This window comes from Balaenoptera ricei, chromosome 18 (genome assembly GCF_028023285.1).
Source record: "Balaenoptera ricei isolate mBalRic1 chromosome 18, mBalRic1.hap2, whole genome shotgun sequence".
Classification (NCBI taxonomy): Eukaryota; Metazoa; Chordata; class Mammalia; order Artiodactyla; family Balaenopteridae; genus Balaenoptera; species Balaenoptera ricei.
This window is the reverse complement of record NC_082656.1, coordinates 53,834,673-53,857,739: the sequence shown is the minus strand read 5'-3', so window position 1 is coordinate 53,857,739 and position 23,067 is coordinate 53,834,673. Positions and strand designations below refer to the sequence as shown.

Genomic DNA, 23,067 nt, shown 5'->3' with positions numbered 1-23,067 from the left:
CATTAACAAATTGAAGGAGAAAAACCATATGATCATCTCAATAGATGCAGAAAAGCTTTTGACGAAATTCAACACCCATTTATGATAAAAACCCTCCAGAAAGTAGGCATAGAGGGAACTTTCCCCAATATAATAAAGGCCATATATGAAAAACCCACTGCCAACATCGTCCTCAATGGTGAAAAACTGAGAGCATTTCCACTAAGATCAGGAACAAGACAAGGTTGCCCACTCTCACCACTATTATTCAACATAGTTTTGGAAGTTTTAGCCACAGCAATCAGAGAAGAAAAAGAAATAAAAGGAATCCAAATTGGAAAAGAAGAAGTAAAGCTGTCACTGTTTGCAGATGACACAATACTATATGTAGAGAATTCTAAAGATCCTACCAGAAAACTACAAGAGCTAATCAATGAATTTGGTAAAGTAGCAGGATACAAAATTAATGCATAGAAATCTCTTGCATTCCTATACACTAATGATGAAAAATCTGAAAGTGAAATTAAGAAAACACTCCCATTTACCATTACAACAAAAAGAATAAAATATCTAGGAATAAACCTACCTAAGGAGACAAAAGACCTGTATACAGAAAATTATAAGACACTGATGAAAGAAATTAAAGATGATACAAATAGATGGAGAGATATACCATGTACTTGGATTGGAAGAATCAACATTGTGAAAATGACTCTACTACCCAGAGCAATCTACAGATTCAACGCAATCCCTATCAAACTACCACTGGCGTTCTTCAGAGAACTAGAACAAAAAATTTCACAATTTGTATGGAAACACAAAAGACCCCGAATAGCCAAAGCAATCTTGAGAAAGAAAAACGGAGCTGGAGGACTCAGGCTCCTGGACTTCAGACTATACTACAAAGCTACAGTAATCAAAACAGTATGGTACTGGCACAAAAACAGAAATACAGATCAATGGAACAGGATAGAAAGTCCAGAGATAAACCCACGCACATATGGTCACCTTATCTTTGATAAAGGAGGCAAGCATATACAGTGGAGAAAAGACAGCCTCTTCAATAAGTGGTGCTGGGAAAACTGGACAGCAACATGTAAAAGAATGAAATTAGAACACTCCCTAACACCATACACAAAAATAAGCTCATAATGGATTAAAGACCTAAACGTAAGGCCAGACACCATAAAGCTCTTAGAGGAAAACATAGGGAGAACACTCTATGACATAAATCACAGCAAGATCCTTTTTGACCCACCTCCTAAAGAAATGGAAATAAAAACAAAAATAAACAAATGGGACCTAATGAAACTTAAAAGCTTTTGCACAGCAAAGGAAACCATAAACAAGACAAAAAGACACCCCTCAGAATGGGAGAAAATATTTGCAAATGAAGCAACTGACAAATGATTAATCTCCAAAACATACAAGCAACTCATGCAGCTCAATATCAAAAAAAAAACAACCCAATCCAAAAATGGGCAGAAGACCTGAATAGACATTTCTCCAAAGAAGATATACAGATTGCCAACAAACACATGAAAGAATGCTCAACATCATTAATCATTAGAGAAATGCAAATTAAAACTACAATGAGATTTCATCTCACACTGGTCAGAATGGCCATGATCAAAATATCTACAAACAATAGATGCTGGAGAGGGTGTGGAGAAAAGGGAATCCTTTTGCACTGTTGGTGGGAATGTAAATTGATACAGCCACTATGGAGAACAGTATGGAGGTTCCTTTAGAAACTAAAAATAGAACTACCATATGACCCAGAAATCCCTCTACTGGGCATATACCCTGAGAAAACCATAATTCAAAAAGTGTCATGTACCAGAATGTTCATTGCAGCTCTATTTACAATAGCCAGGACATGGAAGCAACCTAAGTGTCCATTGACAGATGAATGGATAAAGAAGATGTGGCACATACATACAATGGAATATTACTCAGCCATAAAAGGAATCGAAGTTGAGTTATTTGTAGTGAGGTGGATGGACCTAGAGACTGTCATACAGAGTGAAGTAAGTCAGAAAGAGAAAAACAAATACCATATGCTAACACATATATATGGAATCTAAAAAAAGAAAAGAAAATGGTCAGAAGAACCTAGGAGCAAGACAGGAATAAAGATGCAGACCTACTAGAGAATGGACTTGAGGATATGGGGTAGGGAAGGGTAAGCTGGGACAAAGTGAGAGAGTGGCATGGACATATATACACTACCAAATGTAAAATAGATAGCTAGTGGGAAGCAGCCGCATAGCACAGGGAGATCAGCTCGGTGCTTTTTGACCACCTAGAGGGGTGGGATAGGGAGGGTGGGAGGGAGGGCGATGCAAGAGGGAAGAGATATGGGGACATATGTATATGTATAACTGATTCACTTTGTTATAAAGCAGAAACTGACACACCATTGTAAAGCAATTATACTCTAATAAAGATGTTTAAAAAAAAAAAAAAGAAAAAAATTATGGGCACAAAATTGGGACTGCCTTTATCCTGTTCCCAGAATGTGAACAATTTCTTAATTCTGTTGTTTCTTGTTCCTATCACCTGTCTAGGGATTTCCAAAGAAGAATATATCGTATCATTTCTTCTCTGTAGCCCAGTTGCTATGCCAATCTTCTCTGTCATTTTTTGTTTAGCTTTCTTTATGAATCATGAAATGTAACATCATTGCAGAAGAAATAGTAAGAAACTGGTGTGATGCCTTTGACAATGAAAACCTTGCTGGGCATCCTGGTGTGAAAGCTGACATCAGGCAGCCGATTTGCTGAAGCCAGAGAGGAGAATACATTTCTTTAAATGATGAATGAAAGGCACCACTTGTGTGAGAGATATGGGCTTTCAGAGGCCAGATTAGTGCAATGCACTTTTTAACATAAAGGTCAAATACAGAGAAAAAAGAAGGCTAAAGTTTTAAATTATAAATGATGAAAAATAAACCTGTTTATTAACTGCAAAAAAGATTCCTTTATAACATTGTTATATTTACAAAACTAAGTTCGATGAATAATAGTGTTGTATTAGGCTTTTACTATTGATTTATGTCATCTTATTTTAATTAGTCATGATTTGCTTACAACTCCAGACCAGGCTTCAGCAACCTTTTTCTATAAAAGTCCAGAGATCAAACCTTTTTTTGTCTCTGCAGACTACCCAGGCTTTGTCCTAACTCTTCAACCTTGCCAATCAATGTAAGGAAAAAGCAGCCATGGACAACATGTAAGCAAATGAATGTGACTCCGTTTCAATAAAACTTTATTTACAAAAAAGAAATAGATGGTGGGTCAAATTTGACCTACAGGCTGAAGTTTGCTCACTCTTACTCTGACTCTATAAATGAACTGATGTACTCAGTTTAGTGATGCCTGGTACGAAATCAAAAAAAAAGGAGTTTAAGTGGTATTAATACAGAAAAGAAGGAAGTTACTTCCTTCATTCAACAAATATTTACAGAGTCCTTGCTGTGTGTCCAGCACAGGGCTAAGTGTTAGAGAATCAGTGATGAAGTTGGCAGAGTGATTGCCCTCCACCCCCAGAAGCTTACAGATAGAGGAAATGAATAAGCAAATTAAAATATGGAATGTGATAAATTCGATGATGTAGGTACATATAGGGTGTTACAGGAGCACTTAGGAGGAAAAGCCATAATAGCCATATATAAAGCTCTTTCTTTTTCTTCCAAGGTCTTTAGAGCAGTAGTTCATGATTTTATAAAATCCTTTCTAAAGATACAACCAGATTATTTTATTCTCATATTTCCTTTATATTTACTTTCATTCTCCTCAGTTTCTTCTTTTATTCAATGATTGTTGTCAACCCACTTTTGTCCAAGGTAGTCTGTAGGAGATGCTTCTTCTTAAAATCATAAAGTAATAGAGTGGGAAGAGATCTTTACCCATCACCCAGTAGAGTCCCCATACATTTCAATTGAAGATAATGAGACTTGGAATGCCTAGATGATTTGGTCAAGGCCCCATGGAAGAAGTAGGATTCAAATGTGAATTTTTGGCTCTAGATCAGTTCTAACTTCTGTACAATATGTTAAACTCAGAAGCAACCTCATGGCCAATAAATAGGAAAGTAAGAATGCAGTCCCTAAATTAAGAAAAGATAGTACTTGATGTGAGGACTGCATCAAAAAATGCTTTATTTTTCCTCTTTTCTGAACTTCAAAAACACTTTAGGGCTTCCCTGGTGGCGCAGTGGTTGAGAATCTGCCTGCCAATGCAGGGGACACGGGTTCGAGCCCTGGTCTGGGAAGATCCCACATGTCGCGGAGCAACTGGGCCCGTGAGCCACAACTACTGAGCTTGCGCGTCTGGAGCCTGTGCTCCGCAACAAGAGAGGCCGCGACAGTGAGAGGCCCGCGCACCGCGATGAAGAGTGGCCCCCGCTTGCCACATCCTAGAGAAAGCCCTCGCACAGAAACGAAGACCCAACACAGCCAAAAATGAATAAATTAATTAATTTAAAAAAAAAAAAAAAAAAAAAACCCAAAAAAAAAAAAAAAACACTTTAATCAGATTCTCTAAAAGTTAATTTGCTTCCTTGCCACCTAGGTATTCTTGTACACTTACTGTTCTAATTATAATTGTGTGGAATGTTATTCTTTTTTTTTTTTAATTTTTCCAAAATCTTAATCTATATTTAGGTAAATGGTTTCTAAGTAAAAGCACTCAAGGCACCGCATAGATAATTATGAACCCAAATCTGCCATTATAAAATTTCTTCCTGGTAACATGTGAAATGTAGATTTCTTGAAATTTTGGGTTTTGGTCTGGATAGTCACATTGCTTGAAGCTACTAAGCATTCTTGCAGGCCTGAGAAGACTAATACTTACAAAGTTTCAAAATTAATTATAAAGAGAAGAATTTAACAAGTGCAGAGAAAGTAGGGGCAATGGAAAGAGGATGTACGAACAAAGAGCTGTGGTCGTTCCAGAAAACCTCTTTGGTTTGTATAGCTGAGTTCACTTTTAAGTAATTCTTCAAAACACCAGTCTGTAGAATGAGCAAGTTAATGACAAGACTGAAAGCAAATCTGTTCTTCTCCCAAGTGTCATGGAGCTAGCATTTAGCTGGTGGTCATTTTTTTTTAGCCCCGTTCTGTTTGTAGAGCTGAGTCTGTGTTTTTCTGCTGTAGTCTATGCCTCTGAATCATTTTGAGGGACTAGGAGAAGGAAAGAGAGGCATGCATTCATAGTTACCTTTCTCCTCTAAAATATACCTAAAAGGTACTCCTTTAGAAAGGGGATATTTGAGTGAAAAAATAGAGAGTATTATGAAGTTAAAAACATTTTTATTAATGGCTCATATACATAATGGCAGTAATGGTGAGTTAGAAATTAAGTTAACTGGATAAGAGAAAAAGAAAAAGGTGTGGCAGATGAGGGACTGTGTTGTGGACATTACCATTGGACAACAAGAGAATTTATTCTAAGACAAAATCTTCTCATGAAAGGCTTGACTCTATTTAGCTAACAGGCTTTGAAATCTGTCAAACACAAAGTGGGAATGCCAAAAGCTTTTCTTCTTATATAACAGAGGTTTCTCCTGAATCCATAAAAATCTGACTTCTCAGAGACATTCTATAGAAACTCAACTAAAAATTTCCACTAGTTTACTTTCTTAGCTTATTGGCCTTCTGGTAATTTCACGAACTATGGTAACTATTGACTGAATATATGAAAGCATGTGTGTGTGTGTGTATGTGTGTGTGTGTGTAGGTGTTTTGTATATATAATCAGCATAAAAGTTTTTAATAACCAAACTTGTTAAAAAAATGCACCTCTATGTTCATTGGATTTTTGTCTTAAAATTTTCATAGTAATATTAAGCAATGCAGCAAATATATTTTATAATATAAAGTCTAAAATATATTAAAAAGAACCCTAGAATCTAAGGTTTGGTAAAGATCTTTAATGCACACTGGTCAATCTCCCATCCAGTCATTGAAATTCTTCCACTGTCTCCATACAACTTACCTAGTATAGGTCTATAAATATAATTTTTAAATTTTAAATTAAATATTTATAAAAAAGACAAATAGGATAAACACCAAGATATCAAGATTTTGTGAAATTTAGGATATTTTAAATTTCTTCTTATGCCTTTCATGTGACCTTTGAAATCAGAAAATCAAATCCACGAATTGAGAAATAAGGAAAAAAAGCCTTCTTTTGTGTCTTTCTATAGCTTCTTCACCACTGCAGGCCAAAGCTGACCTCTGGTTACTTAAATCTGATCCATCTTTTACATTATAGACCTTTAAATACATAAATTATTCCCTCATTTGTGAATAGAATCTTTCCTTTTACTAGATAAATAAGATCATAGGATCTTTCTCTCTCTTGGTCTCCATATCAAGTATATGAAGATGAATATTTCACATCCTCTTTTGTTAGGAATTGGGGGGAGACCATATTTCATCTGGGGCCTTGGTCTTCCTGAATTTATCTCTACAGCTCATTGTTATTTTCTGTAATCCTTGGTTACATGCCCCTTTCCATATCTTCTGATTATGTTTTCCTTAAATTAAAGCCCAAGTACTCTAGTTTTTTTTTATATATATATATGAAATAATTTAATGTCTGCCCTTGTCAGTCATTTCTACTTAAGTTCTTTCACTTTATTTCCTAAGATATGATCTCAAAAGTAAACACTGTTGTAGTGGACTAAATATGGGCTTTGGTTTGATAAAACTGAAGAGTACAAAGTTAACCTCTGGGGAACTGTTTCCCCATGGGACAATTTGTACTGCAAGCATCCAGAGTTGTTGGCAAATTCAGGGGAAACTAGACGAGATGATTCAAAGCTTGTGGGGAGACAGATGGGGAGAGAGAGAGAATTGCAACTATTTAATATGTGCAGATCACCGCTCTGTTCTGAGAGTTCTACCACCTCTCTTGGGTGTCAGTTTTCCCTTTCCAATATTCATTCTACAGTTTTCAGTATAAAGATCATTCTTGAAATACATGGACTGTATCTTTTTTTTTTGTCATCCATCATTAAAAATGATTAGGGATTTAGGTTTTATTATAGTACTTAAATAAATCCATTCAGTCAATCAGTCAGTAATCAGTGAATGCTTACTGTGTGAGATATACTTTAGTCAGGAGCAGATCCCGGTTTTGAGGCCTTAAAGTTTACATAATAGGTAATAGTGAGGCTTCTTTAAGAAGAATAACCAATTTAGGTATGAAAAAGAATATTTGTTTAGAATATTTGTTAGAAGATAACAAAAATACAAATGTTTTGAATCTGAAAAATTTCACACAAGTCAGAAAAAACATAATATTTTCATGAAATAATAGCCTAACGACTCTAAAACATATTTTTCCTATATATTTTGGCTGCAGATGCTTTAATTATCTCTTAAATGGCAGTAATTTTACAATGTTACAGAAAGAGTAGGAAACCTGTAATCTCTCCTCTAACATGTTTGATCCAAATTTGTTGTAATTATTATTATTATATAGGACATGAAACTTTAAACATAGGTTTGTTGTGAGAAATATTACTGTAGGTTTATGCTGTACAAACAAAGGCATTCTGAAAAATTATTTTACCAGATTTTTAGTATTAAAACATTTTTTATCTATATCTGTATAGCTTCATTAGATTCAGTTAATCTGTCTCTAGTACTAGGTGCTAAGATACAAGAGAAAACAAAACAGACACAGCAGCTGCTTTTCTGGAATTTACATTCTAGGGAAGAAAGGAGAATACCCAAAGAAACTTTATCTATTTCATGAACAATTTTCAAAGTGTGGTCTGAGCCCATTTGGGGGTTGCCCAGAGACCATTTCAGGGGGTCCATTAGGTCACAGCTATTTCTTTAATAATACTAAGAGATTTGCCTTTTGTACTGTGTTGACATTTGCACTAATGATGCAAAGCTGTGATGGGCAAAACTTTTGGTACCTTAATATGAATCAAAGTTGTACCCAACTGTGCTAGTGGTCACTGTATTCTTTGCCATCACGTGCTCTCACAGTGAAAAGAAAAGGACCTAATGCAAATAGTTACATTAAAAAACTGCCTAAGAACAATTACTTCAATTAAGCACCAAATTTAGGTCAGAATTCATCTTCTTAGCAGAGGTAGCTATACCAATCAGTTATCTATAATGAGAAGTATACTAGCATGTTAGAAGAGGGATAGATTTCCTAGGGTTCAACTCCTGTTGGTAAACTTTTATTTAGGATCAATACACAAAGTTTCAGTGATTTAGCCAAACGTGAAGAAGTAATTGGGTGGCTTTCATTGTAGTACCTTTAGTAAAAGTCAAGAGCATTTCATAAGATGATGATACTATGATTACCTTATTGTGGTAATCATTTTGCAGTATTTACTAACATCAATTCATCACACTGTACACCTTAAACTGATACAATGTTATATGTTAATTGTATCTCAATAAAGTTGAGAACAAAAAGGTACAAGTCCAGGGTTGGATTGTATCTAGTGCATGGCACACTGCAGGTTCTGGGCCTCCTATATTTAGAATACAAAGTAATTGGCAGCAGGCTCCCGTGGATTCCATGATGAGCTGAATGGCTTCACCAGCCCTCCGTTCCTTCCATCTGCCTTTTCTCTCCCACTTACTCCTTCACATCCTCTATCAATCACATGAGCCACTCTCTCTTGGACACATGGCAATGGCATTACTGCAGTTCTGTTGCTTCCACAAACCAGAGGCTTTGGAACTATCAGGGCTTCACTCTTGCTATATATTTTTTGTAATAAAAATAACAAAAGACAAAGAGTGAACCCAACTGTAAACTATGCACTTTAGTTAATAATATTAATATATCAATATTGGCTCATCAGTTGTAACAAATGTATCACATTAATACAAGTCATTAATATTAGGAGAAACTAGGGGAGGAGGGTGTATGAAAACTTTTTGTATTTTCAGCTCAATCAAACTAAAACTGCGTCTATTAATTTTTTAAAATAACACTAAAAACAATTATGCTCAGTCTCAAAATTGTGTGAAATGTTTCAAGGTCTCTGAAAATATTCTGAGTTTCAGAGCCCAGTTTTATCTTTTGCTATTCCCACCGCAGAGTTTCAGATTAATCAAATAAATAAATAGCAAGAGAAGCACTTGGGAGCTCTTCTTACAATTTCAGTTTTTAATATTTATCTCTACAAGGAAGTGTCTGTTTGCAGTATCATGTTTATAATGGGTGAGACATTCCATTATGGAAAGGAAAGAAAAATACAAAGAGATCTCTTGAGGTAATTGTCAAAAGCAGTTTGTTTATAATCTAATAAAAAGCATATTGCAAGAAATTATTTTAAATAACTGAGATTAAGACAGGCGAATGATGGAGGTTTTTTTTATTTCCTTTTTCCCACACTCATAACTCTAAAAAAATAGATGCAATGTGACTTTTGGGTCTCATTGCACTCATTTTGATTCTCTTCTCTCCTCTCCCTCTCTCACCACCTTTGTTTTCTCAGAACTTTCTTCCCCAAGACCCAACATTTAAAGAAGAATTTCTGTAGAGACTCCCAGCTATGAATTTCAAACCATTTTTGTGCTGGCTTAGATCCAAATAATTTGATGCTTTGACTTACAGTTGTGGGCATGGTGCCTAGTGGTAAATCAGAATTTAAATTGCTTTAAATTGTTTTGAATTCTTTGGCTTTTATACTTTTCTGTTGCTCCTGAAGAGCCCTAACATCAAAACAACTGCTACTAATAACAACAGCGACAACAAAAATGACAATATTTGTGTCACATGAACCTGCGACTTGACTCATTTGAAAAGACTTTGTCCACTGTTCACCAGTTCATTTATCTTTAATTTGTGCTAGAAAGCTTTCAGAATAGATGATTCTAGAATGATTGGAAGAGCACTTTCTCACCTTCTATTTATTTTATACTAAAGTTGGTATCTGGAAAAGCAAAGTACTTCTTTACTTATGCATTTTAATGAGAAGATATTCATTAGGAAAGGCTAGAACCTTGGAAATACATGTAGTTTGCAACAGGAGACTTCCTTTTGTAGTACTAAGTAAATCAAAAGTAACTCAGAAAACTATCCTGGATCTAGGTGGTATCTTCAATACACACACACACACACACACACACACACACACACACACACATCCTGTCTAAGAAAGAAGCAAGGAGATTCTGTAATGCAGATCACCCCTCACTTGCATATTTACACACATTGAGTGTATCTTCATGGAATCAGAGTCTACAGGAGCAACATCAAATTTAGATGAAAGACTCTGGGGCATTTGGTTGGATAGTCACACCTTAGGAGGTTAGGTTTTTCTTTTTCTTTTTCTGACCTGTCTCTTAAACACACATGTCATTAAATCTTTATACAGTGTTGAAATGTTTATTTGTGAATTCTCCCAGAATTCTCTGAAAATGATGTAGTGAAACCTTTGGAAGTCATTTAAGGATCTAACAGCCTTACAAACTTGTGAGGGATACATAGGCAGCACCTCCATAGGGGACAGGACTCCAGACACAGGACAATAGGAGGACAACAATTTCACAGAAGAAAATTGCCACAGAGGACCTGGCAGGCCAAAATCCCACTTTCCTTCTCCCACAGTCCATGATTACTATGCCTGGGGAATCATTTATGAAACCCCCCTGCGTGGAGTCCATGGGCGATGAATGAATCCGGGGCCTTTGCAGAGCACCCAGAGATTTGTCATTCCTGTATTCAACGTTAGTAAGAATGAATTCCAGCCAACGCTGAAAGTCAGAATGCAGCATCCTTCAAGAGGCCTGAGAAATTTCTGGCCCTCTGGCTGCCATCCTGTTTTCACTTTTTATCATAAACTAATCATACATTCTTTTTCTTTCCTTTTGTATTGAAAGAAAATGTACTCTGTGGAATAATGAAAAACATCTTAGCCTCCAGGTTATGCTTTCTCCCCTCTCTCCTTGCTCATGTTATCATTCCTCTTCCATTCTCTTTATGTTTTTTCGGGGTTTTTTGGCTATGCGGCTTGTGGGATCCTAGTTGCCCGACCAAGGGTCGAAGCTGGGCCCCCTGCAATGGAAGCACAGAGTCCTAACCACTGTACCTCCAAGGAAGTCCCCCATTTCCTCTTTATTTGTACATCTAGAATTCCCTTTCTTTACAATGACCTCCTTAGTGCTTTCTGTATACCTCTGTCCAGAGAGTGTCATCTCTATTTCCTTAGGAGTCTCAATCTTTCCCTGTTTAATAATCTCTTTTAAATTTTAGCCTCCAAAGATTTATCTTTCTCTTATTCCCATCATTCTTTCTTCTTTATGTTCCTTGAATTACTTGCTTTCTCTCTTTCACTCTGTTTTATCCCTTCTCTCTGTTTTACACTTCCAGGGAAAATTGCTATCTGTGGCAGTTGACTGTGACCCTGGAGAAGATTTTGGAAAGAATTCAGGATGTTTTAAAATAATCCTTCTTCTTTGACAGATGCACCAAATGGGATACTCAATTCAGTCTTTGGGTCCAGGGCATTGGAATATATTCATTCCTAAATAAATTCACATATGGAATGGAAGGGGTCTCAGTAAATTTACGATAAAATAAAATAAATATTAATTGTATGAATTATGGGAACGCCATAAAGCAAAATCTAAATATTCAGTGAAGATAAGGATAGGCTTGAGTATGGAGAAAAATCATACCAGAATTCTAAAAATTCACCTGACTTAGGAATTGGAATAGGTTTTAAATAAGTACAATATAAAGAGCCCTATTCTCTTTCTCCTTTGTTTCACCAATATAGCAACAATAACTCTGTGTGTGTGTGTGTGTGTGTGTGTGTGTGTGTGTGTGTGTGTGTTTTCAGGGATGGGAAGGGAGTTCAGGAGGTTTCTGGCATGTGATTATTCTAGAACTGTATCCTTCTAGAACTGTATCCTATAACCAAACCTTGTTCCTTGAAATGGAACTTTTATCATTTTAGTGCACACTTATGCACAAAATAGCTGATTAACTCTGAAACCTAATCTTAGTATCTGTTGAGCATTTATTTAGCTGAGAAGTTGATGCTTGGTGCAGGATTGGAGGATGCTTCATGCAAGAACGCTGATAGAAACGCCCAACTGCTCATCTAGCCACAGTACTTTAACGCTGACTTAGCTCTTTCAGAAACTCAAACACCCTTCTTCTTGGAAGGCAGTTTAGCAACCATGCCTCCTGAAGAGTCACATCACCTGCACATCCCCCCAAACATAAGTAAAATTTCTAACTCTTCCTTCAAGCCACATCCAGGACTCTTTCTGAGAGTTTTAATAAATAACCTTTTTTCCCCTGTAGGCAGAATAACGGCCTTCCAAAAAATGTCCACATCCTAATTCCTGGAACCCATGAATGTGTCATGCTGCATGGCATCTGAGTTGGCCCAATGTAATCACGAGGATCCTTAGAAGTGAGAGACAGACGCAGAAGAAGAGGTAAGAATAATGCGACGCGATGAACTTTACTGGCCATTGCTGATGTCTAAGGGTTGAATTGTGTCCCCCACCAGAATATGTAGAAGTCTTAATGCCCTGTACCTCAGAATATGATCTATTCAGAAACAGAGTTTTTAAAAATGTAATCAAGTTAAAATGAAGTCATTAGGGCACACTTTGATCCAATATCGCTGATGTCTTTATAAAAAGAGAAAATTGGGGCACAGAGAGACATGCACAGAGGGAAGACTGTGAAGAAACATAGGGATAGCACCACATGAAGGTGGAAGATTGGAATGACGCATATGCAAGCCAAGAAATGCCAAAAATTGCCAATAAACCAACAGAAGCCAAGAGAGTGGCATGGAACTGATTCTCTCTCACGACCCTCAGAAGGGATGAACCCTGCCAACATCTTGATTTTGGACTTCTAGCCTCCAGTAAGACAATAAATTTCTGTTAATTTAAGCCACTCATTTTGTGATAGTTTGTTATGGCAGCCTTAGGAAACTAATACACTGACTTTCAAGAAGGAAGGGAGCTGGGAGCCAGGAGCCAATCATTGTGAGCAGTCTCTAGAAGCCGGAAAGGCAAGGAAATGGATTCTCCTCTAGAGTGTGCAAAAAAGAGGGCAGTCCTGCTGACACCTTGACCGCAGGTTTTATGTTATTAACTGAATGTTTGTGTTACTCCTAAAAACATACGTTAAAGCTCTAACTTGCAATGTGACTGTGTTTGGCAACAGAGTCTGTGGGGAGATGATAAAGGTTAAATGAGGTCATAAAAGTGGGGCTATAGAGCTTGTACCTTTATGAGAAGAAGAAGATACCAGAGCGCTCGGTCTCTCCATACCATGTGAGGATACGTAGAGAAGGTGACCGACTGCAAGTCAAGAAGAGAGTGCTCACCAGAAATCAAATTGACTAGAACCTTGATCTTGGGCTTTCCAGCCTCTAGAGCTGTGAGAAAATACATTTCTGTTGTTTGGGGCCCAGAGTCTGTGATACTTTGTTATGGCAGCCCAATCTGACTGAGACACCTAGTGAGACCCATATTGGACTTCTGGCCTCCAGAACTATAAGATATAAATTTGTGTCGTTGTGAGCACTAAATTTTGGTAATTTGTTACAGCAGCAATGGGACACTAATATTTCCCTGTGTTGTTAAGTTTCTAGCGATGTCTTAGCTACAATGTAGACTGGCATCATGACAAGCATGTTAGTTCATCTTTTAATTATCTTAGCTTATGATACACTCTAGAGCATCTATATAGACCTTAGATCAGAAATTGAGCAAAAGGAGTGATTACAAGAATTACAAATGTAGTGACATGCAGTTAAAGGCATAGCATCACATAACCATTATTGCCTTCACTTTACAAGTTCAGGTTTTACTTATTTTGCTTTAAAAACATACTTTTAAAAGATAGTTATGAAATAGTTCTCCTTACTAGAAGAACCTGTTGATTTGGTAACTTAAAAATCTATGAATACAATGTTTCAGAAAAAAAAAATGTCAAATGATATGGTGAATTATTGCTATTTGTGGAACATTTCACACCTGTAATTTTATCTGAAGGCTATAAATTTTTCCTGCTGTCCATGAAGCAGGCATAAAGCACAGAATTAGCATTTTGAAGGAAATCAAGTTGGAAAATACACCTTGACAAAGACTGAGAAAAATTTAACAAAAATAACCAAGGTCTAAAATGATGTGAAATAAAGTACATTTTACCATCAACCAATAGTTTCAGAGTATACAGTAAACCCAGAACTATGCACTCCTGAGATACAAAAATTTGTAGACTCAGAAAGTTTGTAGTGTAGATGTCCTCAGGTTTCTTCCAGTCTGCCATGTAATAACTGAGTAGCTTTGAGCAAATTTGTAACCCTCCTCTAAATGTTAAATCTTTAAACTTATAAGTTAAATAACTTTTCATTTTTATATTTTAACATCAATAAGCATATCTATGTACAAGCTTTATTTATGTTGTTTGGTTTACCTATGTAAAGTATTTAGCACCACGCTAACATAGAATGAGCTCCTTATGGAGCATTATTTAACTCTTATTCAACCTTTAAGACGTCTCTTAGATTGTCTTCCCTAATATACCTAGTCAGATTTTACCATTATTTCCAATTCCCTTTGACAACACTTGATTTATATCCCCTTTTTAACCAGTTATGTCACAATATCTTACATTATAGTAAGTTTATACATCTGTATCTCTCATTAGACTAGAAACTACTTTGGGTGAGGGATGCAAGTTAGGAAGTTATCTCTTACGTAGCTTTCTGTTTCTACAATACTTCCACAACTATCTTGAATCCTAGAATATTATGAAACATTTAATAAAATCTGCTCAATGAATAGATACTAGCATCATTTAAAATTTTTCTCTTCTTCTGTGTGCTTGGCTCATAAATGACAGAATAGATGTATTTTTTATATGACATAAGAGAACCAAATATGCCAGCAAACTAAATGTGTAGAGAAAAAAATTGTGAAGGAGTTAGAATAATATATTTCCTATTGAAAATGCATTAATTCATTATTATTTATTTCCATGGTGAAATGAAGAAAAGCACTGAGTAGAAGTCATAAACCCTGGGACCTAATCCTGCTCTCCAACTGTTTGGCTCTATTATTTGGAAAAAGTCAATAAACCTCTTTGGGCCTCCGTTTTTCTTACCTACAAAATGATGTTGAATGGTTTCTAAGATCCTCAAGAATTCTTCCCTTGCTACCATTCTTCACTTGCTACCATCTTGCTACCTCAAGAATTCTTCACTTGCTTTGACTACTTATATAGGTAAAACTAAAATATCCAGATCTAATGGAATCAGAAGAAACACAGTACAGTCAGAAAGCACTGCGGTAAAATGGCAGCATTTTCCCAGGTCCCAGTGCAAACTTCTGGATCCTGTAAATCATCATCCAGAAGGACACAGTTGCAAGTGATAGCATCTGAATGTGCAAAGGCCGTGTCTAACATTTAGAAAGCTCAATTACCTTCTCTATGCCCAGCCTTACTTGCATAACTGTGGAACAGTCCTGCGCATAGTCTAGAGCAAACTTGGCCATCTTTATGCATAGTAGAATTTCCCATCATGATGAGATGGCAAAGACTTGTCTCTCCCTGCTCCTCTGCACTAACTATAGCTATAAACTCTGGAAATAAGCCAATAGAAAATCAAAGGAGAACTTTGAAGGTTGCAAGAGGAAGGCAAACTGGCTAGAGACCCCTGGGCTAGAGAAATAGAACAGTGGGAGGACGTCTTTCAACCCCACAGCCAACAGAAGAAGGTGACCTAGACCCAGTGTTTCTTGATTTCCAACCTAACAACAAAGGGCATCCCAGATTAGCTCATTGCTACTGCATCAAATGGGAGTGTCTCTGACAATACCAGGCAAACCCAGCAAAACCAGCAAGGAGGATCAGTTGGAAACCTTTTTGATAATAAGCAGCTACGAGAAGCACTCTCCTTCCCCTCTGGTCCTATGACTCCCCTCCCCCACCCAGAAGCACCATGCATCCATGGGACAAGGTGGATCTCACCACAAGTACCCAGCCCAGGAAGCACTCTGTGCAATGAGCCTAAGAATCTCTTCACCCATCTAGAGAGACAAGGCAACCTGGCTTTGATAAGTTCCTTCAGACCCCTCAACTAGCATCATCAGGGACCAGTAGGAGCCCCAGTGGCATGAAATAAACCAAACAGACCAACACAGCACCACACAATCTCTGAAAATTAGACTGTAATTGGAATCACAAAAGTAGACTAGGACCTGCATGCCAAGCCTAAACAGGGTGTCTTCCTGTTAAAATAAAAAATTTAAATAAGGCCCAGTGTCTCCGAACATAATATCCAAAATGTTCAGGAAGTGATTAAAAAAAAATCATCATCTGACCTAGAACCAGGTGATCTCGGGTGGCCTCGGCCTGCAGAGCAGCTTGAAGCAGGATTTCGGTTCCTGGCCAGAGACTGAGGCCAGGTCATGGCAGTGAGAGCAGCAAATCATAGCCACTAGACCAGTGGTCAGTGACAAAGCCCTGGCCCTATGGCTTTGTAGAAAAAGAATTCCCGCAAAGAAGGAAAGTAGTGAAACAAGTGAAGTACTTATTAGGGGAAAAAAAAGAATTCGGTACATGTGGACAGACACATGAGCGGGCTCAGAGAGAAAGTCACACCCTCGTGGCAGTCTGAATCACTTATATGCGGCATTTCTTCCAGGTTTCCTCCGGCCAGTCATTTAGATTTGCCTGGTTCAAAGTCTGTATTTGGTATATCTCAGGATCTTCCCACGTGTGTGCGTGCATCTCTTAGCCAAGATGGATTCTACTGAAGAGGCCTATGGGTAGACTTAGCCATTTGGCATCACTCCCCTTTTGACCTCCAAGGAGCCTTTTCTGCACATGTATAGTCGAGGACGTCTCCTGACTTCGAGAATGAGAAATATGTGGTCTCTTATCTTCTATCTGGGCAGGGCCCACCCTCCTCTCTCAATTGTCCTGTTATTCTTTTTTTTTTTTTTTAATTTATTTTTTATTTTTGGCTGCGTTGGGTCTTCATTGCTGCGCGTGGGCTTTCTCTAGTTGTGGCGAGCAGGGGCTGCTCTCCGTTTGCTGTGCTTGGGCTTCTCATTGCGGTGGCTTCTCTTGTTGTGGAGCATGGGCTCTAGGCGCGCAGGCCTCAGTAGTTGTGGCTCGTGGGCTCAGTAGTTGTGGCTCGTGGGCTCTAGAGCACAGGCTCAGTAGTTGTGGTGCATGGGCTTAGCTGCTCCGCGGCATGTGGGATCCTCCCGGACCAGGGCTCAAACCCGTGTCCCCTGCATTGGCAGGCGGATTCTCAACCACTGCACCACCGGGGAAGCCCCTGTCCTGTTATTCTTGACTCAAGAGTATCAGTCCACAGGAACGAACTCAAACCTTTTTCCCCAGGGACCCATCTATCTCCTGCCTCACAGGGAAATGACAACCTGAATAAGAAAAGACAATCAACTGATACCAACATGCCTGATGATGAAATGAATAAGATGTTGCAATTATCTCACAAGGATTTTAAAGCAGCCATCATAAAAGTGCTTTAACAAATAATTATGAATTCTCTTGAAATGAGAGAGAAACGTGGAAAATCTTAGAAATGAAACAAAAGTTAGAATTTAAAAAATAGAGACTGTAGAAATGAAAAATACAATAGGCAAAAACTCAGTAAATGGGCTCAATAGTAAAGTGGAGATGACAGAAGATAGACCCTGAATTTGAGGATGGAACAATAGAATTCATCCAACCTGAACAACAGAGAATATAGGCTCAAAAAATAAACAAACAGATCCTCAGTGACCTGTTGAAATAATAACAAAAGATCCAACATTCTTATCTTTGGAGTCCCGGTGGGAAGAGAAAGAGAGGCAATGAGAGAGTATTTGAAGAAATAAAGGCTGAAAATGTCTCAAATTTGGCAAAAGACACAAGCCTACAGAATCACCCAGTTGGGGAAATACACAGCAAGACACATAATTATACTTCTGAAACTACAGACAAAGAAAAGATTTTTAAATGAGCCAAAGAGAAATAACACATTACCTGTGTCCACGGTGAACATAATGAAGTCACACAATATTTTTCAAGGGCTGAAAGCAAAGAACTGTCTACCACCGTGAATTCTACATCCCGTGATAGAAAACTCTCCTTCAGGATGAAAGGGTATTAAGGACATTCTCAGAAAGAAAACTAAAAGGATTTGTCACTAGCAAACGTACCTTAAAGATTGACTAGAGAGACTGGTGCTGTGAAGCAAAGTACAGCTTGTATCAGATTCTATACAGCAACCTGCCCGCAAGAATTTCATATCCCATGGGTGGAGGTTTTATTTAGATAATTCCAGTAAAATAGAGTGAAGTGAAATGATGGAGCCGTTCACGGGGTGTTATGGAGCACATAAAGTAGGGGGGCCTTTGTCTCAAAAGTTGGTGCCTTGAGGAGATGATATCCAAGCTAAACTAGCAGAAAGACGCTTGAGGGAAAATCTTGACAAAAGCAGAGGACTACAAAGTGGAGAGCTAGCAATAAGCAGATAATCTCTTGAACAGAGAATAAAGGCGCCAGTCAAGGCTGTTCACCTAAAAAAAAAAAATGCACGACCTAAAAGTTGAGAGTTATGTTTTATTTGGCAGACTTTCTGAGGACTTCAAGTTCTGAAGACAGACTCTCAGGTAGCTCTGAGGGACTGATCCGAAGAGGTAAGGGAGGAGCCAGGATATATAGGGGGTTTGGCAAGAAAAACCAGGTAGTCAGAACATCAAAAGAAAACCAGGTATCTCAAGGTAAAGACTTTAGCACTTTTCTAAGTATGGGAAGATGCAAGAGTCTGGGCTCATTGACATCATTCCTGGGGCTGGGGCCGTTATCCTGTGCTTTTCCGTCTTGAGTCCCCTCAGGGTGCACCTTTGGTAGTGGCTGCAGTGGAGGAGGGCTGGGCAGTGGGCAGCCCATTTTGTCTCCAACCTGAGTTCCCTCAGGGCTCACCATTGCTCGTGGTTGTAGTGGCTTGATGGCTGCAACGCCCTTTGTTTACTGATATGGCAGGAAACATTTTTCATTCACCAGGCTAGGCAAGGACAGAGCACTGGTTAATACTGGACAAATACAGTATGCTAACACATATATATGGAATCTAAGGAAAAAAAAAAAAATGTCATGAAGAACCTAGTGGCAAGATGGGAATAAAGACACAGACCTACTAGAGAATGGACTTGAGGATATGGGGAGGGGGAGGGGTGAGATGTGACAGGGTGAGAGAGTGGCATGGACATATATACACTACCAAATGTAAAATAGCTAGTGGGAAGCAGCCGCATAGCACAGGGAGATCAGCTCGGTGCTTTGTGACCGCCTGGTGGGGTGGGATGGGGAGGGTGGGAGGGAGGGAGATGCGGGAGGGAGGAGATATGGGAACGTGTGTATATGTGTAGCTGATTCACTTTGTTATAAAGCAGAAACTAACACACCACTGTGAAGCAATTATACTTCAATAAAGATGTTTAAAAAAAAAATACTGGGCAGGGGGCTTAGGGAAGTATCATGGAATGCTTTAGAGAAGGACTTTTTACAACAGAAAGAAGTAAAGGGAGGAATTCATTTAGTTATTTCACAGATCCTCTGCGAAATAACTAGAGCCTGGCAAATCACTTCATGGAAATGCAAACTGTAGGGGCTAATTGATTTTAATGGAAAAAGAAGAGGCTGGCTTTGTCAAGCTACTGTAACTAGTAGCAAAGAGAAAAACATCCAAAGTACCCTTAGGATACCTTGTAATTTTCTGCAATAGGAAAGTTCTTAACTTCTTTCTAAAATTGTGCTATGGCCCCTCTTTTCTTTTTAACTTTCAAGTGACGCATTTTGAAACTTAAGAAAAAATAAGTTGCTTGAGCAGTTTAGGCTAAAGTTGCTTTCCATTAGTGTGAATAGAAGATTTGCATTCCCTTTCTTTTACTACAAAAAATGAACATTTATGTTTTAGAGCAAAACTTTTTGCAATTTAGCTACCAGAGGAATTTTTATCCTCTCCACTAAAAGCAGAAAGTTTATAAAATTATTTTTTATGCAGAAACATTTGTTTGCCATCAAAGTGAATAGGCATCTGTGATATGTACAATAAAATATAATAAAAATGTAATGGTTTATTGGAATTGCTGGTATATAATTGGTGGCACTTGAACAAGTGTCCATCCAGGGCTTCCAGAATCACAATACATTAAAATGCTCTCCCAAATAGGCCCCAAATAACCAGATCAGTAGTCAAGGGCAAGTCATAATTTTGTCAAGGTCCCTTTCAGCTCTTCTTTGGAAATAGTCTCAGCCATCCCTTCTCCATACCTACTGCTCAAATCACAGTCTACTCTCTCTCTCTGTCTCTCAGCTAACTGGCTGCTCACTGAATTTTTACCACTTTTTACTATCTCCCAAATCTACCCATTTATCCCACTCTATAGCCTTTATCGAATAACCTTCATTTCTCATGTTACTATCACAGTAAATTCCTGGCTGACCACTGGATCTCTAGTTTCATCCCTTCTAACCATCCTGCAAAGAACTAAAAAAAAGTAAGAGGTCTTTATAAAACATGCACTTCATCATATGTTCCCTCTGTGTAAAAGCCTTCAGTGGTCTCCAATTGCTTTTAAAATAAAATCCAAACCCCGTAGCATGGCCTCAGGGCTTTTATAGGGTGACTCCTGACCACCTTTCTAAGGTTTTCTCCTGCTGGGATTTCCCTCACATCCCATGTTCTGACAAACTGAACTTCTTGCAGTTTGACCTTTGAACCCTGCTTCTTCATATCACCTTGTCTTTGTGCGAACTCTGTCCTCAATCTTGAACACCCTCCCTATGCTTCTTTCCTTTGTCATACTGATGAATTCTTATTCATTTTTTTTAAAGATACCGTATTAGTTTGCTTGGGCTGCCATCACAAAGTACTACACACTGAGTGGCTTAAACAACAGAAATTTATTTCTCACGTTTCTGAAGACTAGAAGTTCAAGATCAGGGTGTTAGCATTACTTCTGAGGACTATGAGGGAGAATCTGTTCCGTGCTTCTGCCTTAGCCTCTGGTTGTTTTCTGGCAATCTTTGGTGGTCCTTGACTTGTAGAACTCAGATTTCTGCCTTCATCTTCACATGGCCTTCTCCCTGTATGCATGTCTGTGTTCAAATTTCCCTTTGTATAAGGATTAGGGCCCAGCCTAATAACCCCATTTTAACTTAATTACTTCTGCAAATAACCTATCTTCAAAGAAGGTCACATTCTGAGGTACTGGGGGTTAGTACTTCAACATGTGAATTTTGGGAGGGCACAGTTCAGCTCGTAACACTCAGTTCAAAGGAAACCTCTGTGACATCTTCTATAATCCTTCTCTCACATAAAGAATCTTCTTTTTGCCTTTGTTTACTCACTGTACCTTTTAAACAGTTTTAAAATAAAACCTAGTACTGTGAATCACAATTGCTGCTTTACACGTTTTGTGTACTAACGTGTATTATTGTATATTACATTTCCTAATTTACTATATTGGGAATTCCTTTTTTAAAAACAGAACATCTTTTTGTTTTTTATTCCCAGCACTTATTATAGTGTCTAGGTTATACATTAGTTGCTCAATAAATGTTTATTGGATGAGTAAGTGAATGAATGTGTAAATTGGCATATTGTAATCTACTCAAGTTCAGAGAAAAATTTCAATTTCTAAAAATAAAAATGTTTAAAAGTAGATTAAAGTACAATTGACTTCAAAATCAAATAAGTTATTAAATTCATTATCTCATGAAATTAATGGATTAGTTTTTAAGATTTCAAATGTGAAACTTAGGAATGAGTGAAGCATGAATTTTATTTAATAATACTTTTCAGTTGGCATCATGTTTTAAAATCTTTAAACTTGGACATCTAGGCAAGAGCTGCTGGTCAATGTCAAATTTATGTGGTGCTTTATACTTGCACTCTCTTCCTAGAAGCTATCATATTTTATCCTCAGAACCACCTTATTCTATGGACATTATTATTCCTATTGCAAAGATAAGAAAATTGATATTTTGAGATGTTTGGGACTTTTCCAAGAATTAGAACTAAAATCCATATCTTCTGATATCTTCCTTGCATATAAAAAAATTTTATGATTGCAAAGATATATGCTCATATCTTTTCTACCATTACTGAACTATATATTTTAATACTTCTGAAGTAAAATTTAAGCCAAAGAAAGATGAGTAAAATCAACTGTATTCACAAATTGTCTAACAGTCCATAAACTGAGGAGCGAACATTTTACTTTTGTTTTCTCCCCGAGATGTGTATGCTTCATGAAATTTCATTCGATCTTTATGTTCATCGGAACATAGACCTAACTGCAGAGCAATAGAATAAATGATGATACAAACGGTGTTTTCACAAAGTGCAAATGAAAGTGCTCTCAATAACAACCTGGTTTAGATCAGGAAGACAGGCAGAAATAAGAAGAGGCCCAGAGACAGTTTCGATGAGAACAAAATGATTTCACCAGTAACAGAATCTGTTTTTTCCTTTGAGCAGAATGTTCCATCACAAGAAGAAGAATAAAAGAGAAATTAAAACGTTTGGAACCTCTGTTATCTATAAACCTTTAAGGCTGTGCTTACCTAATTGGATTATAATGAAACATAAACAGTGATGGTCTGGCCATGACATTGGGCAGATACAGTAATCATCTGGGTTCCAACTGCTGGGAAAATCTCCACCAGACACTTCCCAAGTTCACTCACAAGATAATTCTCCCCCTAGGGTAATCAACACTTCTAAATAACAAATCAAGAAAAGATGAATTGTATTTCAAGGTTAACTCAGCACACTTCTCACAGATTTAAAACAGAGAAACATGATCTATATTTAGAGCAGAAGGTCTGGGTCCACCTCACTCTTTTCAATGTTCCCTAATTCTATTCACTTTTAAGCACTTCTTTAAATCACACACCAATACATTCATAAATTTCTTCTGGTTTTTTCCATGATGCCCAGCACAATGTCAAGCCTAAAGGAAGTGTTTAATGAATAAATATAGATGGGTGGGTATCTGTTTAGGGTTTTAGAATAAAATGATCATAGTTTCCA

The 23,067-nt window shown here is 37.6% G+C and overlaps 2 long non-coding RNA genes across 2 annotated transcripts in view; one reads left to right on the top strand and one right to left on the bottom strand.

Annotated features, from left to right (window-relative positions):
- LOC132352556 (uncharacterized) overlaps positions 1 to 12,330 on the top strand; it is a 103,973-nt gene extending 91,643 nt beyond the window's left edge. Inside the window, exon 3 of the long non-coding RNA XR_009498775.1 lies at positions 12,285 to 12,330. This is a non-coding gene — a long non-coding RNA (uncharacterized LOC132352556). The remainder of the gene's footprint in view (positions 1 to 12,284) is intronic.
- The window catches only part of LOC132352555 (uncharacterized), a 305,390-nt gene that overhangs the window by 37,738 nt on the left and 244,585 nt on the right, over positions 1 to 23,067 (bottom strand). The window lies entirely within an intron of this gene.